This window comes from Caloenas nicobarica, chromosome 1 (genome assembly GCF_036013445.1).
Source record: "Caloenas nicobarica isolate bCalNic1 chromosome 1, bCalNic1.hap1, whole genome shotgun sequence".
Taxonomy (NCBI): Eukaryota; Metazoa; Chordata; class Aves; order Columbiformes; family Columbidae; genus Caloenas; species Caloenas nicobarica.
This window is the reverse complement of record NC_088245.1, coordinates 200303384-200316809: the sequence shown is the minus strand read 5'-3', so window position 1 is coordinate 200316809 and position 13426 is coordinate 200303384.

The following is a 13426-nucleotide window of genomic DNA, read 5'->3' as shown; positions in this document are numbered from 1 at the left end:
ATCTGAAAAATAATAAATATTATGAATGTGTTTCTAGGAGCAATTTGATTGTCATCACAGCTATAAAGTCATGTAACAAGGTGGGATGCCTCTCTATGAGCTTCACAAATTCAAAGTCTGATCCTGCCCTTCACAGTACTTGGTGTACCCATACTGATATCATTTGCAGTTCCAGGTCCCAAAAGGATAAACAGGCAAAGGATGAGGAGACAGGGTATAATACAAAGTAGTAAAAGTGATGACAGAAGTAGTTATTTTACATACTCAATTCAGGTAATAACAAAAGTAATGATACACCCAACAAAAAAAGAGGGACGAGGAGCAAAATGAGCAGTAAATCTTGAATTCTGACTGTTTATCCCTAAACAGAGAGCAGTGAATTTGCTACTCCTTGGAAATCAGAAGAAAAGTATTTTTCCATTTAGACATGTAAGCCAAACCTGGCATTAAACACTGCTATAAATGTTCTGAAATGGGCTGCCAGGCACCAGCATCGAAACTGGGGGGATGTCACATGGCTTTGGGCTGAACTGAACAATCCAAAGCAGGAATTATTTTAACCTGGAGCATTGATTAGTGCCCATTACTTGACACAGAAATGTAACAATAATATAACTGTAGTCCTTTTACAAAATAGAGCTAATTTTATTTGTTCATTGCTCTGATTTGTGCTCTAGGCTACTCCTGGCTCTCAAAGTAAAAAGAAAACATGAACTGCAGTGGTTGCAATCCAGGAGAGCTCACAGTTGAGTGACTGTGCACAGTAAACACGGGGCTAGACAGAAACTCCCTGGCTGCAAATAAGAGCCCAGCCCAGCTGCCTGCCAAGAAGGGGTGAGTGATTTTACTCCTCTTTGCTTTTGCCAATCCATTCTGCTCATAAACAGCACCTGGAGATACAGAAACTTGGGTGTGATATGCTGCACTTGAGTCGACACTCTTCTCTTCCAAGAAAGAGGGAGCCCTCTTCTAGAATCATAATGAAATCACAAAAATAAGAGACAGGGAGGACTATTGTCATGAGTAGTCAGTCACCTGATCATTCTCCCTGCCAACACAGGATTACTACCTACTGTGCCCAAATTAGAGTTTTGTGCCAAGTAGTTTTTAGGAAGCCTGAGCTTTGTAGAATTTTCTCTGGAAAAATATGATACTTATTTTCCTTTTGAGCTTAAATTTTCAACTCTGTAAGGTCACTGTCAACTACGCCTACAACAATCACCTGTAAAATGTCAGTCTCATTCTTCTCAACGGCATGAAAATAAGCTGATAATCCAGCTCTGACCAAAACTTGTGTTGTTGGTTGGGTGCTCCAGGCCCCAAGATAGAGGGATGATAACTGAGCAGTGGTGTATCTGCTAAGAACTTTGGCTCATTGGAATTATAGGATTTCACGGCCACAGATAAATTTCCTACTTTTTTTTTTTCCAATACAGGATAATGAGTCACCTTGTCAAAGGTATCTAATAATTCGGATGTGCATCTAACTGGATTTTTAAAAATGTGGAGGCAGCAATGAGAGCTGGGTACTCAGGTTCTCTACATATTTGACACCAAACTGAAAGGTAAGCACTGGCATATTTTTAAGACCAGTCGTTTTCAATAATTCAATTACCAAGTCAAATACTGAATGGAAACTTGCAGGAAAGACTGACGTTTGTGGCTGGAATGTCTATATAGAATTACAACAGCTTTGAAAGTCTGTACTAATATTTCTTACATGTGAAAGTCTATGCTAACTGCTCGTGGCTTCAGTAGCAACCAGTTCCACGTTATGTGTTTGTTGCTACGTGAACATCCTGTTAGTTGGAGAGTTCCCTGGCATCTAACTTGTAACTTCCCATGGTCTTTACATGTAACTGATTTAGTTGTCTATTTTTTGTAAAAATAAGTCTCCCAGACAATACTGTCATATTGTTATGAAAATAACAGAGAAAATACAACTGATATAGAAATAGATTCTTTTAGAAATTTGGTTTTAATAAAATAAATGCTATAGGGGTATAAGCGCAAATTAGTAAGTAGGCATGGCAGTTGCCTGACTTAGAAGCCAGCTATCTATGAAGACAGAATATAGCAAGAAGTGTAATCAGAGAAATTAGACTTTAAAACACATTATTAAATTTCTGGTCCCTTCTATTGCCAGGCCATTAGGATTTTTTAGTGTGATTTTTTTTATTATACTTTATTCAGTCTATTTTAAATGTTGGTGGTGGCCATATCAGAGTTGGTGACAGGTGCCCAGGACAGGTACAGAAAGGGCTGTGGGGTGAGCCAGCCCAGACTGGAGGGGGGCAGGCAGGTGAGCGAGGGCTGAGGCGAGAGCGCAGGGAGGAGGGCAGGGAGGGGAGGGCAGGGCTGCTGGGCCTGGGCAGGGAGGCAGGGCTTGTCCCTGGTGTGACAGATGGTGGCTGCTCCTCCTTTGTCTTCCAGAGCCAGAGCTTCACACAGGGCAGGACCAAACCACACAGCCACACAGCCAGAGAGATTCGCTGCCTTCTACAAGGACTCTGACACTAAGCTAAGGCATCAAGAGTCTGGCAGAGCCCTGGGAGGGAGCTGCCCATAGTGAACAAGGGTGGCTGCTCCTTTTTATCCTTCCTTTCACAGCCGTGGAGCTGGACACAGAGAGGACCAGCCCATGGCGGACTCCTGTCCTCAGCCACAAACCCTGAGAGGCCGTTCTATAAGGACACTGACACTAAGTAAAGGCATCAAGAGTCTCACAGAAGATGTGGCAGGGGTTGCCCATGGTAAGTGGGGGTGGCTGCTCCCTTTATTTGTTAACCAGATTTTGGAACTGCAGGCCCAGACAGGGGCAGGATGAGACCCTGGCACACCCCCATCCTCAACCACACAGCCAGAGATTTGCTACTTTCTACAAAGGCGCTGAAACCAAGTTAAGAAATCAAGAGGCTGCCAGAGCCCTGGGCAGGGGTTGCCCATGGTGAGCCAGGGTGGCTGCTCCTTGTTTTATTCTCCTGCCTTTCACAGCCACAGGCCCAGACAGGGACATGACCAGACCATGGTGCACTCCCATCCCCTCCCTGCACAGCTGCTCAGTCAGAGATTTCTGCAGCTTTGGACAAAGCCATTGACCTAAGGACAAGGCAGCACACACAGCCCCAGGCTGCACCGCGCCAGGTCCCACAGGCAGCTGGAGGCTCCTCACAGCCCTGGACAAGGGAGCTCCGTGCCACCCGCCCTCTCTGCCTGAAACCGACCTTGAAATAAAATGTTCTGATTCGTGAGCCATTGGCTGGTTCTTCTGGTTTGTGTGGTCTTTTGGGGGAAACATCGCGGGCCTTTTTCTTATTGTCATGGAATCATGGAATCACAGAATGGCTTGGATTATAAGGGACCATAAAGATCATCCTGTTCCAAACTCCCTGCCATGGGCAGGGACACCTTCCATTATTAAGGGTTGCCCAATGCCTCATCCAACCTGGTCTTGAACACTTCCAGAGATGTGTACTCACAACTTCTCTGGGTAATCTCTTTCAGTGCCTCACCACCCTCAAGAAGTGTTTCTTCCTTTTATGTAATCTAAATCTACCCTTTTTCAGTTTAAAACCATTACTACTCATCCTATCACTACATGCCCTTGTAAAATGTCCCTCTGCAGCTTTACTGTAGGTCCCCTTTAGGTACTGGAAGGCTGCTATAAGGTCTCCCTGGAGCCTTCTCTTCTCCAGGCTGAACAACCCCAATTCTTTCAGTCTGTCTTCACAGGAGAGGTGTTCCAGCCCTCTGATCATCTTTGTGGCCTCCTCTGGACTTGTTCCAACAGGTCCATGTCCCTCTTACTTTGGGGGCCTCAGCGCTGGACACAGGACTCCAGGTGGGGTCTCAACAGAGCGGAGCAGAGGGGCAGATTCACCTCCCTTGACCGGCTGGTCACGCTCCTTCTGATGCAGAACAGGATATGGTTGGCTTTCTGGGCTGTAAGTGCACATTGTGATTCAAGTTGAGGTCCTCATCAACCAACACCCCCAAGTCCTTCTCCTCAGGGCTGTTTTCAATCTCTTCATCACCCAGTCAGTACCCTTAAGTTGGTAGTTTTCATTATTGTTCAGCACCTCCCTAAAGCACAAAGTCATACAGATTTCCCAGGTGTTTCCAGTTCCATCAGGAATCAGTTGCATATCCATCACAAGCTGTACAGCTCAGCAGTAGCATCACCAAGGGAAAGAACTGTGTTCCATTTCCTTAGAAATTCTGCCTACTGCAGCATGGTTTGACCACTTATATCAGTCCACAAGTCTGTGTATTATATAATGTTTTCTAAAACAATAAAGTCCTTAAATGTTATCCCAACCCTGCTTGGAAATTTGCAGAAGTACTAAAATTTTAAAGCACCCAGGTGGTCATTGACTATATTTTTATTGCATTCTTGCAACAGCCATGCCGTATTCAAAAATTTAGGATGAAAATCAACAGAAAAATTTGGCTATATGGACAGTAACAGAATAGTGGTTCAACTGGCCTGTGAAACTGTTTTTATGGTTTATTTCAGTCCCTATAGTGTAGTTACCTGCTTAGCCTACTATATGTGAGTATGCAGTGAGTATGTAAAGTGATCGTTTAAAATTATTATTTTATTTTAGCAGCTGTGGTAGAGTTCCACAAGAATCATAGGACCTTAACATTAGATACTGAAGATCACTGAGTATGGGAACTTTATTATAAAAGCATAGTGCACATTGATATTTCACATGGAAAAAAAGTGGAAGACTAATATTTTCTTTTTCTTTCTCAGCGTTTCCAAGTACTGGTATGAAGCAAATCCCAGTTCAATCGGACAAGATCCTACTGTTTCTCTTCAGATAAGAGAGTGTAATTTTTATTCCTTACATGGTCATGGTCATCATTCAGTTATAGGTAAAAATGGATGTTGGCTTCCAATCTAAATCTTATTTTCAACTTTTTTTTTTTTTTTTTTTTTTTGTGTGTGTGTGTTAGGGACAAATTTGTGTTTAAGGAGTCAGGTACCAAGATGCTTTGAGAAACCTCCACTTGTGTGTGCTGTTGTTCTAAGTATTTCGGGTCACAGGAGATTACTTTCTGATGACTTCCAGTCAAAGCTATAGACTTAAAACAGCAAAAATGATAGTTTCACCTTACTTATGGAGTGGCCAGCAGGGCTAGAGAAGTGATTGTGCCACTGTACTCAGTGCTGGTGAGGCCCCGCTTTGAATCCTGTGTTCGGTTTTGGGCCCCTCATCACAAGAATGACATTGAGGTGCTGGAGAGAGTTCAGAGGAGGTGATGAAGCTGGTGAGGGATCTGGAGCACAAGTGTGATGAGAAGTTGCTGAAGGAGCTGGGGCTGTTCAGCCTGGAGAAAAGGAGGCTGAGGGGAGACCTTATCGCTGTCTGCAACTGCCTGAAAGGAGGTTGTAGCATGGAGGGGGTTGGTCTCTTCTCCCAAGTAGCAAGTGATAGGATGAGAGGAAATGGCCTCAGGTTGGGAGGTTTAGATTGGATATTAGGAAAAAAAAAATTTCATGGAAAGGGTTGTGAAGCACTGGAACAGGCTGCCTAGGGAAGTGGTGGAGTCACTGTCCCTGGAGGTGTTTAAAAGGTGTTTAGATGAGGTTCTTAGGGAAATGGTTTAGTGCCAGAGTTAGGTTAATAGTTGGACTTGATCTTGAGGGTCTCTTCCAACTGAAATGATTCTATGATTCTTATCCTTATCCTCCAGTGACTCAAACCACAAAGCTGGTTTATCTAACGAGGTTTATCAGGATCACATGCCTTCACATGGTTCTGAATTCCACGTGTCCGGATCACATTTCAAAATGACTGAACCCAGCGCCTCACGTTGGTGCTGCAGCGATGCTTGTCCTCCACATAAACATTATTTAAAGGCTGTTTTCATTCCTTCTGTCCTTGTGCCGAAATAAATATCACAACAAATATAGACACAACTAAAGGGACTAGTGTCCTCGCCGCGCCGGGCTCTGCTGGTCCCGCCTCCCGCTCCGACCGGAACCGGAAGGGCACTCGCCGGGGTGGCAGAGGCGGGAGGGAGCGGCTCCCGCCGCCGGGGCGCGCGGGGTCACGTGGGCGGTGCCGCCGGGCCGGGGCCCAGCGGCGGGGGCAGGGCGGCCCCTGGCGGCGGGGCGGTGCCACCGCTGGGCCGCGCCGCGCGGCCTCGGTCAGGACGCGAAGTGACAAAGACGAGTCGTCGTGCGTCGCACACCTGGGTCGTGGCGTGGGGAGGTGGCGGCTGCCTCGGTTCCCTTCACCTATTATTAGCGGGGCCTGTTGTGACAGGACAAGGGGTGATGGTTTTAAACTAAAGGAGGGGAGATGCAGACTCAACACGAGGAAGAAATTTTTGACACTGAGGTTGGTGAAACCCTGGCCCAGGTTTCCCAGGGAGGTGGTGGATGCCCCATCCCTGGAGACATCCCAGGCCAGGCCGGACGGGGCTCTGAGCAACCTGAGCTGGGTGAAGATGTCCCTGCTCATGGCAGGGGGTTGGACTAGAGGAGCTTTGAAGGTCCCTTCCAACCCAAACTATTCTATGATTCTATTACACCATTATTGTTTTTACAATAGAAAAATGAATTTGTTGAAAACGTTCATAGCACTTCACTGCCGCTCCAATATAAAAAATCTGTTTAGCATCAGATATCGCTCATGGAGAACCAGGTAAAAGAATATCTACCTCCATAGCCAGAACCACTAGGTAAACTATTTTAGTGTTACACAGAGGTTAAAATTAGGCAGTCATTTGTGTTGCTCCTGTCCTTCGCACGTATTCGATCCACTCACAGAAGAAAATTACATAAACAAATAAATCATTAAAAAATAAAAGACAAAAAAAGCAGGAAGTTCATGCTTTTCAGGCAGGCAATATTTCGCAAAGGACAGTATAGTTTTCATGTTTCTCAGTGCCATAGACACATTGACTGCTTCTATGGTTAAATTTCTGAAGGTGTACAAGCATAGTAACTCACTACAGCAGTCTGGATTCTTTGGGTCTAATGGAAGAATTTTGTACAAGGTTTAAATAAAGAAAATGGGCACCACTGATAGATGAACTTTCCTGGGTCTCAGCTGCAGGACTCAAAGTAAGGCTTGGTTAAAAGTGGGATGGAATAGAAAAAAGTTGGACGGGAAGGAAGCACAGACACCTTGTCAATAGAAAAATAGGTCAGAGCAGAATAGGTAAGGTCAAAGTCTGGTGGCATAGTGCCATACATCAACTCTTTGCTTTGAGACAAAACCACGAAATAGATATGAAACATTTCTATAGGTTTGTAGGCTTGCAACTTTAATCATTCTTAAGGCAACAAAACCACTTATAATCTGGGAAGGGATAATGCTCAATAACAAATCACAGCCTTGCTCCTGATAGTAACTTGACATGCGTAACTGGGTGTTCTTAAAACAACACTCTTGCAATTAATCTGTATATAGATATCACCCACTCCTGAAGTGAAAAAGTTGGCAGCTACCACAAGAATACTTAATAAAACTGTGCAGCACCCAAGTAGGTTAAAACTGCAGTCCTACTGCATTCAGAGATACAGGGTTTACTAAGACAGGATGGGACTAATGTGGTTCCAGATTATTTCTAAATTGCATGACCCACATGATGTTCCACTGTGACATCTGAATCAAAGCCTCAGTTACAGAACAAGTAATAGAAAAGAGTGTCTTTCTTACGGAGATGTGCATACTAGGTAATAAAGAATACACATTAGAAACTAACCATAGCACGTTGTTAAATGATACACATTTTGCAGCATTTGCTGTAGAAGTCTCCTCTCGAAATTTCCCAAGGAACAACAGCCTTCTGGGTTTTCTGGGCTTGCCTCTCACAGGGCTGATGCACCATAAAAACAGTCACCATTACATAGTGCTCCGTCAAAACAAAGACTGACGCGGTGCTTGGGTGACACATCAAGGCTGGGAAAAATACCAAACATTTCAGTTGTCAGCAAGTGTCTCCAAATGAGTTATGAATTCCAAAAGGGACTACCTTTCTTACTTAACTTTTATGACCATTCTGGCACCAAGTCTATTTCAGATGAGGTTTTGAAGGTGGTTTCCAAAGGAACAAAAGGATATAGAAACACAGAGGGGAAAATCCCCTCCAGAACATGCCATAGACATCAAGAACAAAACTTTCATGGTCTTGCTTTACCCTGCAGCAGGAGCAATGGCTGTGGCCTGGACAGCCCGAGCAGGGATGCTGACCTGCCTGGCTGTAACCTGGTCCATGTACAGTGGTCCCTTTGACAATGGGAAAACTCACCTTCTGAACAGAAAAGTAAGGACCTTTCTAATATGAAGGTTACTTTAGAAACAAAAATCTGCGTGAGATAAAGGAACTACTATTATTTACAGGACATACCATTTGTATTTTTTATTTATTGGGAAGCTTAACAAGTGAAATGCTCCTTAGATCTTTCAAGTCATATGTAGAGAAGCAATCAACATGAAGTTCGGATTTTCTTTGATATCAGCTCTTTTTATAGACACCAGATGAAGCCATAGGAACATTTAACACTTTGTCCTACATAGGTAGCAAGTAAAATTCACATTTGAGCAACATTCCCCCTGCAGCAAAGTGTTTAGAAACCCAACCTAGCCCAAAACAGACTAGTCTGAGTAGCGGAAATGGGCTGCGTATACGTGATTCTTCCTGTGAAGCAATTTCTCCTGTTTTTGTTTTACTTTATCTTTCTACAAACCATAGGGAAAAAAAAAAAAGGTAAAGGTTCTTAAATGTTTTTCCCTGTCTGTATATATCCTAAAAAGAAAGAAAAAAATTGCAGGAGACCATAAAAAAATGACGAATGGAAGAGGAAACGTTTGATTAGTCTCTTCACTCCTGTTGAAAGCATCATGTCTTTCTCCCTGGTGGCCTAACTTCTCAGTTCATCCTCCTACCTGTGACAGCTCCTTTAAACTGTTAATTAATTTTTTATTACAGTTTCTGGATTTCTGCAGGCCTTGGACACTTATTTCATGAACAACATTAAATTGAGATGGACTGGGCCAGATCTCCAAGGAAATTCCCAGTGCTGACCAAAGTGGGTTTTGTAATAGCTCTTTCTTCTGGACCAGAGCTGACCCCGTATCACCTGCTTAGCCTCAGTTGCACGATAGCTGGTGCTGCCATCTCCCACGGGAAGCGGCCAGTGACCCATCTGCTGCAGCTTCCAACAGTCTGATGAACTCATTCAGCATCTCTGATTCACATCCAACATGTTTACTCAGCTGATGGACTGTGCTGAATATATTAAGTTATAAACCTTTTGTTGAACTGGACTTACGTGTCAGAGTTAAAAGTGATTTTAAGAGAATTTGGAAAAAAGTTGATTGCAACTGTGCCTACGCTCCCTTTCTTACAGTCATCAGGAATCTAAGCCCTACTAAAATGGTTAAGTTTATAATGTTTATCTACGTTTTCATGAAAACCATGTAAGCTACTGGACAAAAGGAAGACCAGTTGTCTGCTTGTGACTGTCTTTTGTGTGTGACTCAATTAGGCATAATCTGGGACGCCTCCCATATTTTGCCCAGAAGCAAAGTAAGTGCCAGCTCTTTGAACTGCCATAGACCTTAGACATGATCCAGGCATCTGCTTGCTCAGAAACGTCAAATGGAACAGTGCTGGGGACACTTATCAACAGATACTTGGACAAAGGAAGCAGCAGAAGCCTGGGCCTGTTAGGGATATAATCACTTCTAAGGTTAGATAGTGCACACAGATATCCAAAAGGGATCTGGATGCTGGCTCCTAACTTGCTCTAAATGGCAATGTCAGCTGAGACACACAGCACATGACAGGCACTGTGTAAGTGCTCATCTAAGTCCAAAATACAGTAACCTTTAGCACAGCCCTGTTTATTTTCTTCTGTACATAAAAAGTTCTGTCTTAATGACATCGACCTGTTGGAGTGAGTTCAGAGGAGGGCCACCGACATGATCAGAGGGCTGGACCACCTCTCCTACGAAGGCAGGCCTGGAGAAGAGAAGGCTCCAGGGAGACCTGATTGCAGTGTTCCAGCACCTAAAGGGGACCTAAAAGAAAGCTGCAGAGGGACATTTTACAAGGGCATGTAGTGATGGGACAAGGGGTAATGGCTTTAAACTGAAAGAGGGTAGATTTAGATTACATATAAGAAAGAAATTTTTCCCCAGGAGGGTGGTGAGGCACTAGAACAGGCTGCCCAGAGAAGCTGTGGATGCCCCATCCCTGAAGTGTTCAAGGCGAGGCTGGATGCGGCTTTGAGCAACCTGGTCTAGTGGAAGGTGTCCCTGCTGCTGGGAGGGGGACTGGAACAAGATGATCTTTAAGGTCTCTTCCAACACAAACCATGCTATTATTCTATATGTTTCTATGATTATATAAAAAGAAAATATGCATTTAGATCAGGGGTGTCAAAGTCATCGTCACCAGGGCCCACAACAGCCTCATGGTTGCCTTCAAAGGGCCGAATGCAATTTTAGGACTGGATAAATGTAACTACTTCTACATTTACACCTCTGATTTTGATAATGAAGCACATCTCACAGTGTGTCATACATTTGTCAGACTTCTCTCTTAGCTGTATTTAACAAGTTTGTTTAGTATGAGGCCTTCAAACTGAATATCTTCTAGTATTGATGTGCTTAGCATTTGCCTTAACATTCAAAAGTAATTTATTTAATATCTTCAGAATAAGAGCAAAGCAGTGAGATAAAGTTATGTCATCATGTTTTAACAGGAACCAATTCATAAATCCTTTTGAAATGCAAACCACTTGCACTGGAGAGCTGTTCCCAGAACTAGCACAGCATCTCTGGGCTGCAGTCACTGTGACCGAGGTACAGCGCAGACAAACCTGACTCATCTCCCATGAGGTCTCTAGTTGTTTGGCTGTGATGGTCGGTGTCTCTGGGCACACTGCAAAGCCCGTGCAAGCAGCTGGAAGGACAATGCTGGTGGTTTTGGTATCTCTGCCAGCTTCGCCAGTAGCAAGGGGAGAACAGAAGAAAACGGTTACATGGGAATTTCTGTTTCTGTTTGCATATTACTGCTCTAGAATTTCGGTTAATATCAGTTGCTCACCTTCTGTGTGTTGGTGGGACAAAGCATCAACTCTGATTGCAAAGGACACACTGGTGCAACTCTTGTTCATGCTGATGAGCACTTGCAAAACTAAATTCAAGGAAGTGACATAGTAAGTCTTTTTAAAACCAGATTAGGAATGTTAAATAAAGGAACGAGGTAACCCACGCGCTGATAACAAGACATGTTTTTACGTCCAAAAATTTGATCTATATTTTACTCGCACTACATTGTTATGTAAAACCACGATCACTTCCTTGTTTACAAATGTGTTATATATTGCATGGAAATATTTCCGGTTAAAACCCCATAGAGCTAACTCAGCAAAAACAAAGTAACTTGGGGATTTCTAAACTACAAAAAGGCAGTTTCAGCCCACAAACCTATTAAAGCTGGTTAAACCTAGTCTTGGTTCATTTAGATTTGAGATGGCTGTTGTAATGTTTTTAGCTACCAACACTGGTGTGTCACATTTCCATAATATAGATGTTCAGCAAACTTTCGTTGGGTGCGTTATTTGTTGTACCAGTTCCTTGCTCCAGATCAAATCTGGCAGAAGCTGATTGTCTCTGGGGGGTTGCGTGTGGCTGGGGACAACAGAAGTGCATCTACTCCTGAAGTCCAGTGTGACCTCTACCATTTAATTTTATTGTCATTTAATTACTGCAATAGGCACCAGTAAACCTTCCTGAAATATTTTTACATTTAAAAAATTAAAAAGAATCACCTCAGTGCTATTATCAGAAAAAACTTAAACTAGCTGACAATACATTCTAGCCCTTTAATTCACTATAATAAAATAAACTGAAAATAAAAATTAATTCTGAATACAACAAGGAAAAAACTAAGTTGTATATTAGCTAGAATTTAAATCAGCTGAAAATACCTTTAAATTATTTTATAATCAGCACTAATTCAATACTGAGCTGATAAAAATACATACATGAACAAAACTCCTGAAACACAGAACAATTTTTTTTTTCTTCAATTGTCAAAATTAGGGAAGTTTAATTTAAGAAGCTGAAAAATGTTACATGTTTAAAGCATCTTCATCAATAGGCATAGTTTCTAGAGTAACAGGACGCAACCATAACATTTTAATAACTTATAAAGTAGTAGGTGATTCAACAGAAACACAGTTGGAACCAACCTGGATTAAGAAATTAACCTTTCCCACAGAGGCAGAGAGAAATACGGAATGGTAATTCAGTAGACAAGGCTGAAGAGCAGTATGGAACTGTTGCCATCATTTGTAGATATTAATATAAGACGCCTGGGCTGCAAACACCTAAACACCCTACTGGCTCAGAATGGCATTGGGAGCTTCATTATCAAAAAAAGACAAAGTGGACCTGCAGAGACAACGGAGGGGCAGGTCTGGGAGAGGGACGGCCTTGGGGAGGGAGGCCTGTCCTGAGGCAGCTGTGGCACAGCTGGAAAGTGTCAGGTAGGGGAACCATCTGTATCTGCGAGGAAAACAGTGTCACTAACTCAAATTATGATGGGATGCTGGCTTTGGTACTTTCTGTAAGGGGCTCTGAAGGCCCTATGGAACAGTGCACCAGAAAACAGACAAGTGACCCAGGACATGCTGGGGAGGAGGTGTGGGAGGCAGCTGAGCATGACAGAGAAGCTCATTCTCTTTTCATTCACATGCATTGCAACAGGTTGTTGGAATAGTGTTCATCCAATGAATAATTCATGACAGTTAATTATCAGGACTATTATGTTCTATCAGCACCTAATAATAACACAGGATATAATCAAGAATGATCTTTGCTGTTGCTCCCAGTTGAGATCAAATTCTATTTTCTCTATATGCACACAGGAGCAAAGAAATTACTCAGAAAAGTTAGAAATTAGACTGATCCATCTTGCTGGAATTAGGTCTCTTGGTGACTTTGAGAACAGTTATACATACACAACAGAAAAAAAACTAACAGAGGCAGCATGACCCAGGAAAAAAAAAAAAAGATTCCTACCCTATTATATACCATTTTATTCATCATACTTAACAAAGCTAAACCTGTACAAGTTTGTACATATTGCATTGAAAGGACTGTTCACTACCTTAAAAAAAATGAACAAAACACCAGAAACGTTAAACCTATGTTCCCCTTTGCAATTTTTGTGCAGTCAATATCAATATGTCAGCTCAAAGCTTTTGATAGATATGAAAAAACCTCAACAATGACAGTAACAGACCACGGTGTCTTTTGGGCCGCCTGCAACTGGTACCCAGCTTGTATCCATAGTAATCTCAAATGCAAAATTCAAATTCCGCTATATAGAAATGTGACATTACAGTTATCAGTAAAGAATTAGATGTTTACAGAGTAAAGATAAATCA